Below are 16,276 nucleotides of genomic sequence, written 5' to 3'. Positions count from 1 at the left end.
CCCTGAGGTGCCTGTAGTATTTCTATCTGATGCCCCGGCAGTGTTCTGGTATCGTTTGTGAGCCTCACCCATGCATTTTTGGACTGATGGTGCACAGACATTGTTGTGTACATATCTGCACTACTTCTCGTATTGTATATAATTATGACTGATTTTCAAATATATATCTGTATATTTTTGTATGACATGTATATTGGCACATTACATTGTTTGACCAATTTTCGCTGTGTGTTTTCATTCATCCGGGGGGATTGTGGGTTGTTACTGTGATTTTTTGTGAATGCATTGGTGTGTATGTTGTAATATGCGAGGGTGGGGGTGGGTGTGTTTGGTGGGTGTCCCCCTAACTTTTGCCTCCCCCATGTCGTAGGTGCAGTACTCACCGTTGTCTTCGGCGCCTACGTAGCTGTTGGTCATAGAAGAGCAGAAACACAAGGGCAGGGAGTATTTGTAATTCCGGCTCCATGGATTCCTAGTTCCTCGTGGGATATGTTCAGGTGAGCGTTTTCCCATAGCAAAAGCTGTTTCCGCCGTGTTTTTATCCACGGTGAATCTGCCCCGGAAAAGGTGGCGGATTGGCGGGTTGTAATAGTGTGGGCGGTACATTGTCTCCCGCCTGTCTGTTGGCGGTGACCGCCGCGCTGCTTGTCTGTACCGCCGTGGCGGGCGAAGTGTTAAAGTGGCTGTTTTTGTTGGCGGTTTCCGCCAGGGTCATAATTCCCTTTTTTTGTCCGCCGGCCTGTTTGCAGTATTTCCGCTGCTTTAACACCGTCCACCAGGGTTGTAATGACCCCCCATATGTTGTAATTATACCCGCATGCTCTGATGATATATAGCGAGGGTCTGGCCTACTCATCCTAAAACCCCCTGAGGAGTTAATAAAACATTGATGACACCCATTGGTATCTATTGGCCACAATAACCACCCGCCAGGACGTGTCAGTGAAGCATTAAATGTACCATTCTGGACCCACTAATCAAGCTCATTTTCAGTTGCATTTTTATATTTTTGCCATTTATAAAACTTTGCGGGGGCAAGTATACTGGGCATGTTTAATTCTCTAATTTTAGCTAAGCCTAAACAACTTGTCTGTTGTAACTTTTCGTTGAAAAAGATCATTTATACAGGAATAAGGCATGCTCTAAACAATGTTTGCTTTCCCTTAATTTGCCAATTTCTTGTTCCCCACACACTTTTCAGATCAATTGATTTAAGCCAATATTCATAGCCTTCTATCGATAACCAGGAAACAAAGGATTACAAATGTATACATTTCGTATTGGTCAATAACATATGTATATCCTTAGTAGGTGGTACTTTAAAATAATAGGACTCAGCATTCTTTTGATTGTGCCGAGAAAAATATGCAAACTTTTCAGAATATGTTTTGGAACTCCCTTATGGCGGAGTCGGGCAATGTTCCCATTGAGTGTAATTAAAAACAGTTTTATGACGGCTCGCTCTATGTATGAAATGGTGCCCATAATAATTATAGCGAAACATATCACCATAATTGTTTTCAAATTGGTAAACATCTTCGTTTTCAAAGACAGTATAATATTGCAATTCAGTCATCATAGAATCAACTGTTTTCACATCCCAATCATCAGAAACAATGCCTGGTATCACTATATCATTCATTGATAATTTGAACACATTTGGTATTTGAATAACTTCTGTTGGACAATATATACCAAACATTACTTTGTCCCAAACAATCCCATCAGGAATTGGCACTGTGGAGATGTTCGCAAAAGATAAGTCTCTTCAGACTTTATGTAATGAAAAATGTGGTTTCAAAACCTCCTCCACCAGTTCAACTGTTGATCTTTCAGGAAGAATATAACCATGTATTAATTAGAAAAAGGTGATGACAAAACCAATCCAAAATAGAAAGGCTAGGACAGTCAAAGAGAGCCATAGATAGTTCCATGGAAAAAAAAAATATGTTTCTTTAAGCCAATTTGTTAGCTTAAGTGTACATGAAAAATCAGCTGTCGAACAGGCGAATGAGTCTGAGAAATCATCGTTGAAGTCAGCAAAATAACCAGAGGCAGTTTGTGCAAATGGTGGAGACGTTGCAAATGGTCGAGTTGGAATTTCCTGCAGTGGCACACTTTAGATAGCACCATCCATTTGTGTTGGAGTCGAGTTGACTTGGTCAAATGTTTCTAAATTGGTTGACGTTAGTTGAACTAATGCAAGATCATCTTCCACCCTCCCCAAGCTCAGAGAGGTGTCGGTGTTGGTGTAAACAACTTGTAGAGGAACTTCTCCGGCAGTAGTGAGAGGGATTCGGGAACTACTGTATGTTCCTCTTGGTCGGCTGTGCAGGATCAGCCACATGGTGTAGTTTGACATTGTCAATGGAGACAAAAAAAAATTCTTTGGCACCCGCCAACGGTGGTAGAATAACAGTTCTGGTACCGTGTATCCCTAGTACAGGGACTGGTGCTCAATAAGAAGGGCCAAATTCCTTTTTCACAGCGTCTTTCTCACGTACAAGATCCCCAACACTGCAAATCCAGACAGTAGATGTTACAGGCACATCCTTAATTCCTATCATCACTGAACTGTTGCAATTCCTGTAAGACAGTGACACGTTCATTTATGTCAAAAGGTGTTTCTGCTGACTCCATGCCAGGACCATCCAGATCCGGAACATACATTTGAGTTCCAAACAGGCACTCATATTAAGTACGACTCCCCAGGGACCTTATAGGCAGATTATTTAGTGCTCTCTGGACTCCATACAGGTGGTTAACCCAACTACAACCCATTCCTAGGACTCTGGCTGTTAAGGATTGCTTCAAATCACGGTTTAATTGCTTCACTACACTATTTCCCTCGGGATGAGATGGAGATGAGTACTGGAGTTGGACCCCCAACAAAGCCATGGCGTCCCTGAATGCCCTTGAGGTGAAAGCATGGCCCTAGTCCGAATGGAAAGCTGCAACTGCATATGTACCGATAAAGACTTGCAAATCTTTAATAACAGTCCGAGCTTCAGCCGAGCATTGTGGCCATACCCATAAAAATCTGGAGCATGAATCAACAGCGACTAAAATATATTTGTATGCAGTATCAGGTGTTAGGGGACCACAGTAGTCCAAGTACACACATTGTAAAGGTTTGTTTGAAATTAAGAGGGGTGTCTGGGCGGGTGCTTGGCAGTGGAAACATTAATTTGTTGACAGATGTCACAACAAAGGACATACTGCTTAGTCTCTCTGTAGAGATCTGGCCACCAATAATGGGCTTGCAAGATCAAAATTGTAGCCGCCACACCAGCATGGGCAGATGCCACCCTCTCATGAGCTGCTTTAATCAATTGTGATCTTATGTCTTTGTTGGGGATGTCTCGTACACCTACGCCTGGTATTTTAACCTCTGTGTTTAGCACACCTCCCATTCGATAGTGATACTTGTTATGAAATCCTTTAGGATAGGGCATACCATCAGCTGCAGCTGTCACGGCAGCCCAAATGTCTGCGCCTGGTTTTGAACTCAAATGTGTCACTGCAGCTACAACGGCCACAGCCACTGCTGACTTTGCGGCTTCATCAACCAGTGTATTTCCAACAACGTGTATTCCAATGCGCTGGTGTCCAAGTGTGTGTACAACATGGACATTCGGTTGCGTCTCTTTCAAGTCAGCTACTTTCCCCAGCAGTAGTCTGTGTTTAATGGTGTTGCCTTTGAAATCTCTGAACCCATTCTGGCACCAATAATGCAGGCATTCATTAAAGGACTGGACACAATAATATGAATCACAAACAATCAGCATAGGCTTTGCAGGATCCGTGTGTTCCCGTGCCATCAGCAGAGCTTTTAGCTCTGCCAATTGTGCTGTACAATCCCCTAGGGTTTGTGTAAAGGTATGTAGAGGACAAAATGTATCACCCTCCATGTAGCCACTTACGATTGCACAAGCAGCAGAATAATAATGTTTATTTCCAATTGCAGTTTGCAGTGTACATGACTCTATGATATTGTTCAATAGGCAATGTATTTGCTGAAACTGGGTGTTCTCTTTAATATTGTAAAAATTCCTGAGTTTGTAGCTTTGGGTCAACAATGGAGTCTACATCAGTGGCTGTCAGAGACGTAGCACATTGTATCAAACTTGGATGTAATGCTTTTACGTTTGGAACGCTAGCTTTTGTAACAGCCTCTAGGGCTGGGATTGGAGAAACGACAATAATGCGTTTTCCTTGGGCAACAGGTCTTTCTTTAATGACAGCCATCTGAACAGCAAGGAGAATTTTCTCAGTGGGACCAAAGCATTGTTCTGCCGCTGAGTACAATTGCGATTTATATGCAATTGGGACTGTCTCACCTTCATTAAATGTCACATAGGTGAAACCGTTGGCCCCAGCTATTACTCTGATTACCAAATGTGTTTTGTTGTCCCTCGTATGTAAATGTTGTGCTACAATCATATCTGTCTGCAACTCTCGAAGAATGCGTGTATGTTCAATTGTCCAGAATTTACTTGAAAAATCGGGACGTATTAAGTCATATAAAGTTTTTAAGCGTGTAGCTTAGTCTGGAATGTATGTTCTGCCAAAAGTTAGGAAACCCAATAGTGATTGGAGTTTTTTAATCATATTCAGTGGTTGTAACTGTGCGCATTTGTCTAAACATTGTGGTGCTAGGCTCTTCCCTTCACTTGACAGCTCGTATCCTAAGAACGGGACACTGAGGAAGGCTATTTTTGTGTTTTTTAAAATTAAACTTGTAGCCAAATTCAGCAAATCCCACAACAATGCAGGCTACCCATCTCAAATGTTGTAGTAATTCATCATCCGTGAGGTAGACATCATCTACATAGGACAATGCTTCAGGGTCAATCTCGTACAAAATAGCAGTGACCCGAGCTGCGAACAGTCCTGAGCTGTTCTTGTAACCCTGAGGTAAACAACAGATTTTTTTCTGGGAGCCTAGTGTACTGAAACTTGTTAAGTCTCTACTCTCAGGTGCTATATTGTGGCAGAAAAATCCATTGGAAATGTCCAATGTTGTTTTTTTTTTTTTATGCACTATGTTGCTCATTATTGCAGAGCTATGCGAGTTTTGGATAGCATGTGTATGACTGTTGAAATGTCTGTAGTCTAAGACTATTCTATATGAATGGTCTGGTTTAGCTACGGGGAATAATGGGTTATTCATTGGCGAGACACAGGGTTCAATCACACCCTGGTACTCTAATTGCGTGAGTATTTCTCTCACTGGTGCTTTTGCTTCATGTTTTATCGGATACTGCGGTTGTGGCTGAGGTTCACTTTTACTTACATGGTAGGGGGATCCTTTATCCCATCCTACATGATTTCTGTATAATGCAGGTGCTTGTGCTGAAGCCCATTCAATGGAATAGGATTCAACGAATTCCTCTGGAACAAGGGGTGAGAAGGAAGGCTTAGTGACTGCTTTTCCTTATGGGCAGGTACGGACAAAGTCAGGTGGCCAATCTTGTTCGGCCAACTAGACATCATATACTTTTGCTACGCGATCCCAAAAGATTGTGTCTATTGTGCGTTCAATGTCTCCTTCTAACTGTAAGATTACTTTGTACACCCTATCAGGCGTGGAGACACACATGTCTGCAGTCTCTACTTGTACAAAGTCATCAGTTGCTTTCACCTCCAGATGCTCTAGAAGATTCCGTCAAACTATTGTGACCTCTGCCGCGATGTCTAGCAACGCTTGAGCCCAATTCTTGTTCTTCAAGAGGACCCTCTTCCTGAGAGGAATGTCGGACCGCGACTGCTGCCACTTTTTTCTTTTTAAATTGTGGTTTTTGTTGGGTGGGTTTCTCTTCCTTTTTAACAGAAACCTCCGAAGAGTGTTGTGATTCCTGTCTCGGTTTCACATACTCTGTTCTTCGCTCTGATCCCCCACCTCTCTCATTTCTTTCTTCCGATGAGTCCTAAAAGGAATCAGATTGGCGTGTATCAGTATATTGATATCTGTCTGGCGTTTTTATACTGTCTATGTTTCTGAGATTATACCTATTCTGTGGGGTCTCCATATGCAGAGATTCTCCTGTCTCTTTCTTAAGAGTTTGTTGCTTTTTATCCCAGAGTTTCTTATTACCCTCAGGTGCTTGCTTGGGGGTATCGTTGTTCGATTTACCCTGAAATTGTGGTTTCTGTGATCTGACCCCTAAGCTATCTCAATCAATACTTAAATAGGTCTCTGCTATTATTTTAGGCAGCTCTTGTTCCTGATCCTGTTGTGGAACGTCACAGAGCCACATGTGCACTGCAAGTGCGACCGCTTCCCCTTTAAGGTTACTTAAAATGATTGAAGATACTGTGGCAAAATTGTGCTTATCAATTGCATCCCCACATCTAGGGCCTGCAGACCCGTATTCATCTTGAATTTGTTTCAACACCTCCGGTAAATTGGCAAGTGTTGGTCCCCTTTAAGGTTACTTAAAATGATTGAAGATACTGTGGCAAAATTGCCTTTCAATTGCATCCCCAAATCTAGGGCCTGCAGACGTGTATTCATCTTGAATTTGTTTCAACACCTCCGGTAAATTGGCAAGTGTTGGTGTTCCATGTGCAGTTGTATAGAGCGCGCCAAATACTGTGCCCCAGGTATAACAGTTTTATACTGTAGGGACTATCCCAAAGGGCAAGTACATTGTTAATATTCTATGTTTGTCCTGAGGTCCTGTATAGGGAAATACTGCATCCAGCGTATACATTTTTTGTGCTAGTCAAAACTGAGTTTCCTCTCGTTTGGCTGGTACTTTACCCATAATGGTATGTATAGTCGCAAGATTTATACCTGGCGTTGCTGCATGTGGGTGTGCTGGAGCAGCACATGCTGAGTTTGTATTTAGTGTTTGCATCACAAATTGTACTAATCGTCTTTACATCGCTATTAATTCAATATACAAACGACGAACCTCAGCTACTGCTCAATTTGCAACCGCAGGATGTGATGTATAGGTGGCCAATAAAGGCCAGGTAGGACCGTCATTACTTACTGGACCTAACTTTACTGGTAATATTGTCTGGGGTAGGGTGCCATCAAGCCAATTATTATGTTCTTGATAAGATAGAGGTATCTCTAAGTATGCATATGCTTTGTTTGCCCAGGCGCATTTGCAGGTGTATATTGGTGAAATGTATTTGTGTTCCCATCAACTGCTGGAAACGTGACCCAAGAGTAAAAAAGTTCTGTTTTATAAGCTGCATGGATGTCCACCACAAATGTGACTGGGCTTCTCTGGCAGTTAGAGGTTGTCTCATGTTAACCGCTATTTGTACCTGTTGTGGATTCGCCATGGTAGTAACACTATGAGTTCAGAGAAGGCACACCAAATAGGGTTTTCCTTTGAAAGTTCAAGCTTGAACAACCTCCAGCTGTAATAGGATCACCTACGCAGCTGTGGTGGGAATCCTCAGCACCACGGACGTCTCCGCATACGGTATTGAGGTGTCATGATATATAATGAGACAGAGATACTCCGGAGGACCCGAAAGCTAGAGCCTGACCATACGTTGGTGGCGCCATGTCGCGTAGGCTCTCATTATCCCAATGAGACTACTGGATTTTGAGCAGCAAGATCGTCCACGGTGTGGGAGACTGAGTCTGACCCACTGTGGGTGACACCTGTCGCTCTAAATCCGGGTTTTGCTCCGGCTAACTAGCAGTGCCTCATCTCTACAAGGGGATAGTGATGATTGGGCAGCTGAGCGCATGACATATTAGGTTCTCAGGGAAGTCATGGTCACTCATTTACAATTCAGTCTCATATATAAATGGCAAACAGAAGCAGTATATGTTTTAATGATTGGTTTAATAAAACAACTGCATCTTAGATAGCAAAGCGTGAGCTGCAATAACCAGGACAACACAACATGACAGTATTAAAATGGTGACGAGAAGAGTGAAGCATAAGAATAACGCTATCATATTGTCACTAGGATCGATGGATTATTTCCTATCTAAGTCATAATCAGCATGTTAAGCTCTAATTCTGCCTTTCAGGTTCCCTCTGGGAGACATCAACCCTCATACCTGAGCAAAGGCCTGTAGTCTGCATTAGCATCTGTAGCGAAGCATTCAACAATCAGAATACAGTTGTGGTTCCCTGGCTGGAATTTCCCTCTTAACGTATAATGGGACTAGGAAGTGTTTTTATAATAACACAGCTGATGTTCTAAGAAAATGTCCCTACGTAAGGATGTGTATTTTCTACGAATGTTGGAGACTAAACTTCTACCACATTCACCAGCAATGTACTAAACTGTAGCCTTGAATGAAGCACAGAGTGATCAAGAATGTCTTGTTTGAGAACACAGTGCTGGGCTAAGCAAAACAGTTAGATAGATGAAAAATAAAACCAGACCGTAAAATGGTTATTGTAAAAATAACAATGCGAAGCTGAATAAAATATATCTAGGTTAAAGTGCACAGCGGCATAGTGTGTTAAAATAACATGCATGGAGCTATAACTAAAATGGCTACACAACAATAGTACATGAGAGGTCTGACAATACAGAGATAGCCTGATTGCACCAACATTGTGCATTCCGGTGTACGGGCACATGTGACAGATCATACTACTGCGGACCATGATCCTCTACTTGTTGTACCAGATTTGCACTCTTCACTGGCGCAATAGATGGCCAAACATGTGTAATACAATTAGGTATTACCCAGTTTGGGCATGTTTTGCGTCAAGAGAAGATAGCATGGCGACGCAACTCAATACAGTAACTCAATGCCTATGGGTTAATGTGTGTGAGTTGTCCCACTGTGTGAACATTACAAGACGCAGTTTTGCAAATCTGCTTGTATGCATGTGGAGTCAATGTGTCCAACCATCAGATGCTATTCAGTGTGGAAATGAGAGAGGAAATGTGTTTGTCATACACATAGCAACAACTGCTGTGTGCAATTCCTAGGTTTTTTGGAACATAAGCACCACCAATGACAAAGCATGCATAGGATAGATAGCAGACAGTTGATCATGGCAATGTTCCAAAACTAAGCCATCACGTGTCCTGGAATGTTGGATACTACTTCCTAGGCACTTGTTTGTTTACTCCTCATGAGTCAGGCAAGGGATATTGCTATGTGGGTACGGTGTTCGTGACACCAAGTCCCAAATACAATCCACAAATGTCATGTCACACCACAGTTGGAGTCATATAAATGAGCCATATCTCTCCGGTGGCAGTGGAGGACCAGCAGACCAAGCAGCATGTGTTCACATATTTCCAGTGGTAAAATGCACAAAGGTGTCCGGTTCAAGTGTGTGGGCCAATGTTTAGCCTGTATCATTATTGAGGTCCATGTTGTCACAGTTACATGCAGGTCTAGTCATGAGTCTGTGGAGCCATTTCCTGCATCTACAAAGTATAATTTACAGCTGAATTGAAGGAAAGCCAATAAGGAATTGAGAACACACATGGGAATAGTCCAGCTATGGCACTGCAGATGTGTTTTGAGACTGACAACAGGGCAACCTTGGTGTGCTGACAAAGTTAATGGATCTGGAATTTTAAACCGGCAGGTTTCCTCACAACATTTGTACACAGGTTGTCCTCTAAAATTCCCACTGCATCCGTGAACATCAGTGCCTCTGTGCTGATTAATCTCACAGCTATTCACCACGCAAGCCCTATCCATATGTGGGGGGCAATGTGAATCAGCGTGTGGACTGTCAGGGTCCTAACATGTGTTGACATTTCATGCACATTATCTGAAATTGTTTGTTGTGCTGGAGGCACCATACCCAATCCATGCATACTGCCATGGTACACTGTCACTATTTGTCACTCATGCATACATGAAACAAAGACAAGGGATGGGCCATGATTAGGCTATTTGGAGACAAGTTCCACCCCAGGGTATGATAAGTAAACTGATTATGCTATACAATGTATTTGAATATTCACTGTAGACCCACCTGACACAATACCCCAGGAGGAAAATGAGGGCTGGGAAAGCAACTATGATACAAATGTAGCCACAGGGAACCTTCATTGTAACACAAAGACAGGAACCAGTCAGGCTAACAGGATTCAGGGTCAATCAGGATCAAAACATTTAACAAAGCAAATACACAGTGAGCAGACTGAGACTGGTCAAAGGTGGAACAACACTGTGGAAAATGAAAACTGTGTTTGTCCATTGTGTTGGAACGTAACACAATAACCCAAGGGCTGTGTTACACAAGTGATTTATACGGAAATGCATAACAGTGTTATACATAAAATGGCAGCTTCTATGCTGTTCCAGGCAGCTGCAAGGGCAGTGCATGTTCAAATGGCTGGTCTGCATGGAGGTGCACATAGGTGTGTGCAGCTTCAGTCTCTCACAAGTCCTGTAGGTGAGAATCAAGTTCAAAGGGCCAACAACACCTTTCACAAGGGAAGCAATTTACAGGTGAGTACAGGTCCTACAGAATACAAGGCAGTGCATTATTTAACCAGTTGTCCATGCAGACGGAAGCACACTGGATTCACAATGTGAGTCTGGGTGTGTATAGAGGAGGGATTATCTGGGTACACATATTCCCTTTCCAGGGACCTCTGAAGAAGGGTGGGGTGAGACAGGGAACATGGGTGTTACTGGACTTAGGACCTGGGCTGCCATGTGCAGGGGATGTCTTGTGAGCAATGCTAGTCACACCTGGGGCACTTGTGCTATCAATTTGTGGCTTATATGGAAATCTTGTCACATATAGTCCATGCAAAGATTGCTGATGTAACACTTACTGCTGTCAAGGGTCTGGTAATACTTTCTGGTCACCAATGCAATAGCACATCCACTGCCTCATGTATGAGGCAGTTTTTTCTTTTATTGACTGATGGTTTCTTAGTTGTGTGCCGTATGCTGCAATTAACCATGTTGCCAACATGTATGTGTGAAGTAGCTGTGGTCCTCTGCCATTGACCTTCAAATGTGAAATGTACAGGATATATATCATTTTCAGTTTAATAAAATAATAGAACAAAATATATCTAGGTTAAAGTGCACAGTGGCCTAGTGTGTTAAAATAACATGCATCGAGCCATAACTAAAATGGCTACACAACAGCATAGCCTCTTAGAAATCACATGACCTATCCACACAACTGTGGGGGACATCTTGGAACATAATATCTTTCATCAAACCTATCAAATTCCTGATCACTCCTAACATTCCATACAAAAAATGGGCAACAATATGATGCATACAAACATCAAATTGAATCCAGATCTCATTAAACCCACGTATATAGTCATAACTACCTTGGTTTATTCATTTATGGAATTTGATCTATGGTTAATTACAACATTAATAGTATTTAATATTGCTGAAAAAATTTTATTCAAATGATTTCTCCATGAATATTGTGTGCCTTACAGTTTAGGATACCCAGTTCTGTGGGGAATATTTTGTTACCCTGTTTATTTGTAACACTTTCTAAAAAGTGGCATTTCTAAAATAGAAATATGAAATCCAACCTCACACATTTATGAGTTTGCCACTACCAGGACATATAAAACACACATGTACATGTCCTGCCTTTTACCTACATACCACCCTGCCCTATGGGTTACCTACGGCCTACCTTAGAAGTGACTTATATGTAGAAAAAAGGGAGTTTAAGGATTGGCAAGTACTTTTAGATGCCAAGTCAAAGTGGCAGTGAAACTGCACACACAGGCCTTGCAATGGCAGGCCTGAGACATGGTTAAGGGGATACTTATGTGGGTGGCACAACCAGTGCTAGAGCCCCTCTAGTAGCATTTAATCTACAGGCCCTGGCACACGTAGTGCTCTTTACTAGGGACTTACAAGTAGACCAAATATGCCAATTGCGTATGACCCAATGTTACCATGTTTAAGGGAGAGAACATATCCACTTTAGCACTGGTTAGCAGTGGTAAAGTGTGCAGAGTCTTGAAACCAGCAAAAACAGTGTCAGGAAAGTGGAGGGAGGCAGGCAAAAAGTTGGGGGATTACCACCCTAAGGCTGTCAGGTCTAACACTCCCCTAAGTAAAACCTGTCTACTGGTGCATAACTGTCCAACTTAAGTGTGTTTGGATCTATATGTGGAGCTACCGCTAGTGGCTTTCCTAAGTATAGAAATGTTCCTACCACCAATGCAATCACACTAGAGGCAATGAAGAGCAATCCATGTGTCACTACTGAAAGATGCTTATAATAAATGATCAACATCAGCAGAGTCACTCTTTGAAGAGCTTTCTAAAGATTGGCTTGCATCACTGCTGCCATTTAAGACTTTGAATTAGGTGCTCTCACCAGTTCTGAGTACTATAGAGTTACAACCACTTTCTCGTCAATCTAGGTAATTTTACTCAAATAGCCCCTCCAGCACAAAATCATTCCTGCTAGTAATGCAGACACCCTTGCACTATGATGCAAGGGTGCCTGCAATGGCACTAGGCAGCACACAAGTATTCCAGAGTAAGTATTTCTGAACTGTCCTTTTTACACAACACAATTCAGCAATTTTGATATCAACCCTGCATTGCGTGAGAGATCATTAAATATGCCCATAGTCCTTTTTGATAGGTCCATGAAATGCAGTGTCAGAAATCATGGATGAATTTCCCAATTTAACTCCGTGCAGAAAGCTCCTGTATGAATTACCTCAGAACTGCAGATGAAATTAATCTTTCCAGCTCCTTAAGTGACTTAATTGACCCCTGCAAATGTAATTGAGCTAGGGCTAGATGCACCATTTACTAGTTACAAATTTCTGGTCACGGATTGCATTCAGAGGTTTTTTGAAAGTAAAGAATTTAAAAAACCACACTATCTACTAATAGGTCAATTCTTGAAATTCTGAATTAAAGTCAGTCACGATTTGATCTACTTCATTTATAATAATGAGATACGTTTCAAATTGTGACTAAAAATGATTGAAGGTCATCACAGGTATGGTTGGAATCACCTGACCACTCTGTTGGTTACTGCTTTTATATAAAACAGTTTTTTTTAAATACAACCCCTTTTGCATAAATGACATTTAATGTGTTTTTAAAGAGTACACTATTTTTGCATGTGTAAATTAGGGTGATATTGTCTCCCTTTACACATTGCACTAAATAAATAAATCAGTTTAAGGCAACAGCTCTTTCAGAAAGGTATATATCAAATTTGAAGACATATGTTCAGAGAGATGTGGATGAAGAGAATGCATAACAAGTACTTTAACCTCTCCCTTTAGTATCCATTCTCCCAGAACCAGACATTTCTGTTTTAATATGTGTTTATTAAGGAAGATTTTTTTATATGATTCCAGTTTCACAATTGGGTTGATAAAAGCATTACCTATTTTAATTGAGTCATCAATTACTTAAGTGTTTCCATTTCTGACTTTCCACGCAAGCACCTTGCTAATTTTACTATCCTCTTCAGACACATGCTGGAATACTGTGTGTGAACATACTGTTTTTTTGTATTATATGTAACCTAGCCTTTTCTTACAAAAACATAAATGTCTCTTTATATTGATCTGTATAAAACTGCATCAGCAACATTTCGTATTCTAATGCTTTAACAGGGAACGAAAAAAAACAGTTACAAAGTTTTTAAAAAGCACCATAGCTGTACGTTATAAGCTGGGACACCATTGTTTTTCACGTATTTGACAATTGCCTTATTAAAATTTTGCAGTGATTCTGTTTAAACAAATGAGATAAATCCGGTTTCCACTAAAGACATTGTAGGGTCAAGATAGAAAGTTCTTTGGGTTTGTTATAAGGATCAGCGAATAATCCAATATGATGGCTGATAGGATACCAGACTCTAAGGCCTTCGGATTGCTGGAAACCAAGAAGTAGTGAATCTTCGCCTAGATATTATACTGTTTAATATGGTATGTATTTCTGATGTCATGCACAAGATGTTGTGCAACCCATGGTTTGAATCAATATATCTACTGTTGCTTTAATATAGCCTCCGTTGTAGAGAACATTGTATGTGGCTCCTTTTGAACTTTCAAACAATGATCTAGCGGAGTTAATAATATGTTGAGATCCCCCCTCCCACTTTATTAGAAACAGGGATAGGAGGCTTATTGCAACATCAACTCATCTAGTGATTTAGGTTCATTAATGACCAGGCCATTGTAACTTACTGTAGTAGAATCACTGCATTGTGCGATAAATGTAATCACCACCGATTGACCAGTTTTACAAGTACAAAATAAGAGGATAGTAGTAGTATACAGAACACACCTCCTAATTGGGATACAGTAAAGAACAATGTACAAAACACAGAATCAACAAGTTGGTGCTGAAGTGGTAAAGAGTTTGGTACTACCCAGGAAACAATCAACAGTGAGTTACCAACCTACTACATCAAATAGTACAATTAGGTATCACAGCACTTATAATAAACAGTCTAATGGCTAGTATCGAAATCTGGATAAGTAAACTATTGTCCATATTCTTTTTATATCCAAGATCCAAAGTTTATTGTGTGGCAGTATAGTCCTTGATGTAGTTCAAAATGCTGTGTAACATTTATAAATATTGAAACTAATATTTATTTCTCTGAATCTCAGAAAGGATTCCTTGCCCTAGTTAATCGTTTTAATTTTCAATTTGAGGCTTTCCAGAAAAGCTTGAATATTAAATAACTCTTCAAAAATATTTTAATTTTTCATAGTACTCAATGACTAGATTGCACACAATTTGTGCTTGGGAGTCAGCATGTTTTTGCAGTTCCGAAAGCTAGATCAATGAACATAAGAAAAAGTTAACACAACTGAACCCTTAAATAGTCTGGACATTTTAGATTTCTCCACAATACATTCTTTAATTTGATAGTGCCAAAAGAGCAAGATTGGTTCTAGGGATTGAGCCAGAGTACAATTTGTAAAGAAAATTAAATTAGCGCTGGATGCAGTGATGTCATGTGTATATTTGGAGGGAGCTATTTTTTTAAATGGGCATTCTGAGTAGATTTCATCAGGGAGTTAGCTTCCACTCCTCCAAGAATTGCACAAATCAAAGATTTTACTTGTGGGGTGTATTTTCTATAACAATTCTTTGCATACAAATGTATTTGTAGTGCTTCCTCAGGTTTTTGATTTCTCTTGAAGAGTGTAGATTGTCACATCGAAACACCTATCCATATCTTTCAACTGAGTAGTAATTTTTATTATCTCTTTCTGAGTAGCCTTGTTTAATATTAGATTATGGAACAGTTGCAATTATCCCCGTAGTTGTCTGTTCATCACAGATTCGTGTTCCACTTCACTGTTGATACTTAATAAATACTACATGTTCAATAAATTAACCTGGTGTTTGCACATTTGTCAAATGGGTTTCAGACTTTTATTAGCTGTTTTACGTGTTCTTCTTTCTAAGTTGGTTTCCCTGGTCCAGCATTTTCAGAGTACAAATCAAGGTATCTCAATACTTCATTCACTATATTACAATTATTCTTAGGTTCCAGTTTCAATTAATTCTGTTGTAGAGATTTGGAAGTATGGTCAAACAATCAATCTCATTATCTCTTTTAAATGATGTTATGCTCCCTATCTTTTCTATGACTTTAGGTGAGGCATAGTGATTTACGGAAAATGTAGGGAGGTGGTGAAAATTGATCTGAATAGATCTGACTTAGTTTAAGAGTTCCCCTTGCCTTTAGGTAGATATCTCTATCCTGATTGTCTTCAGGTAGGAGAATATCACCAGACCCAAGTGAGTCAGTAGATTATTTCAACAGGAGAACAGGTAGACTATTGTGACTCTTTCCAGTTGGTTTTCCCAGGACATTTGCTTTGTACCACCATTGCCCTTGTTGAATTCAACATTATTAGTGGTCTGATTTAAGACTGATATTAGTGATTATAATTTCATTTATGTTTTTCTGATATACTCCCTTATACCATTCATGCTGGTGATCACTGATTGTTACAGGCAATAATAGGGCCCTTGAACATCTAGAGCCCTTGAACGTCTAGGGCCCTTTTATTGCCTGTAACATTCAGTTCCACTACTATTTTTCTGTTTAAGTCTATGCATGGTTCGAGAAAATTGTCTAGAGTATTGCCATTTTCTGGGTTCATTATCTCACTGGGCTGCTTGAGGCACATGCATCCAAATCTATTGTCTCTGCCCAAAAGGGAGGCAGTGAAACCTCAGTTAACCAGAGGGATACTTTCTTTAGAGAGAAAAAAGAAGGTAAAGGGAGCCTGCTTTACCATTTGTTTCATGTTGTATACAACCCATGGCATCTCTCTCCTTGCTGCATTCTTGGGGATGAGCCACTTATCTTAA

This window comes from Pleurodeles waltl, chromosome 8 (assembly GCF_031143425.1).
Source record: "Pleurodeles waltl isolate 20211129_DDA chromosome 8, aPleWal1.hap1.20221129, whole genome shotgun sequence".
Classification (NCBI taxonomy): Eukaryota; Metazoa; Chordata; class Amphibia; order Caudata; family Salamandridae; genus Pleurodeles; species Pleurodeles waltl.
The sequence above is the reverse complement of the archived record's forward strand: the minus strand, read 5'-3'. Positions refer to the sequence as shown.